Source organism: Osmia bicornis, unplaced genomic scaffold, assembly GCF_907164935.1.
Source record: "Osmia bicornis bicornis unplaced genomic scaffold, iOsmBic2.1, whole genome shotgun sequence".
Lineage (NCBI taxonomy): Eukaryota > Metazoa > Arthropoda > Insecta > Hymenoptera > Megachilidae > Osmia > Osmia bicornis.
Genome location: NW_025791110.1, coordinates 31,552 through 33,230, shown reverse-complemented (window position 1 = coordinate 33,230; position 1,679 = coordinate 31,552).

The window sequence follows — 1,679 nt, the reverse complement described above, 5'->3', positions numbered from 1 at the left end:
TCCAATTAGCGCCCTCGAATCTCGGACGCATTATGCTCGCGTCTCGGCTCTTCTCCTGATCCCGACTCGCGGCTTCTTCTCTGATCTCCCCCCCAGCGCTCGTTCTTTGCGGCATCCCGTGCTTGATCTTTCCCTCTTGCTGTACCTGCTGGGCAGTGGAGCGAGATCGATCGGCCCGATTCTTTCTCTTGCTGGCCGACTCTCGACGAACCATGACCCTATCTACTCTATTTTTTTGGACCCTCCTGCTGTACGCGAATGTGTAGCTCCCTCCGTGCGGCATCTCCTACACACCCACTACACCTTCATAGTCAGGCACGGGTACTTTTCCGACATGACTCCCGCGCCCGTCAGCGTGCCCCTGCATATTTATTTTTTGTCAGCTACGCTTCACGTGAACAATAAAACTCCGACTTCTTTATTTTCCTTATTGTTTCCATTCTCCTTTGTCTCCTTCTGGTCGCTCGAGCAGGCCTCCTAGTTTATGCTACTGCCTTACTCTGCTTTACTGCTTCACTGTACTTTCACTCTATTACTCTATTATTCGTTGCGAACTCGCACCGCTTTTACCCTACGTCGCCTCCTTTAGCGCCTTGCTCCTCATTGCCCGTATATTATCCATCACCTACTTTATCGCCTACCCTACCCGACACATGGTACAGCTTAACTCCAAATGTACCGTATGCCGCTTTACAAACTTTCCGCTTACAGCTGTTTCTGGCTGTTTTTCGTTGTTCTCTACCGTCCTTTTTCCCTATTCCTCCATTTATTTCTTTATTTATGTTTTTATTTCTCCACTATTTTCACCTTTTACATTCTGCTCAGGATCCACACCCATTCTTACTGTACACATCTGCTTTTACTTTTAAACTTTCAGTTTCTATGTGTTATGTTATCTTAATTGAAGATTCTCAGAACCCCATTAATTTCAAGTACAATTCTTCTCCTTGATCACCCATTTTAGCCCCCCCCATAACTTTAATTCTAAGATAACGAGCATTTATTCATCTACATCGCATCCGCACAAATTACATTTAATTACTTTTAGACTACGATTCCCGCGATCAACTCTACCCTCAATTTAAATTCAATTTAAAATCCAAATCCAGAACTCCTCCCGGGTCTCAAGTCTAACATCAACACAATTTCACAACCCCAAATCATAAAGCTTAATTTGTCACTAATCTTAAATCCTGGAAACTTCTAGCTCTAACACATTTACTATGGAAGACTACATCCCATCCTCCCCTGGAGGCGGGGGGTTACAGAATACGTCTCCAGCCTCCTTGGCTTGTCGTAAATGGCGACTAAAAAGGAATCGTGCGCGAAGCCCCTTCAGATCGGCAGTATCGGACCCTTTGTACACGAACACGGTTCGTTCGCACCCCCTTTAGACGCCGACCGACGGCTGACCCATTGACCCAGTTTCGGCCGCTACCTCCGAGCGGGTGACGTAATCCGTTCATCACCCGTTAGTATGCGCCTCCCACCCGCCCAACGAGGCGCTTAAAGATGCTAGCTTTCGTGCCTAATCTAAAATTCAAATTTCGAAAATCCAATTTTAATACATGCTATATTTCCCGAACATCTACCTCTCTCTCCGACAATTAATCTTGAAAGCAATCTGCACCCACTTTCTTTCGCGAAAATTGTATTTAATTACCTTTAAAATTAATTTT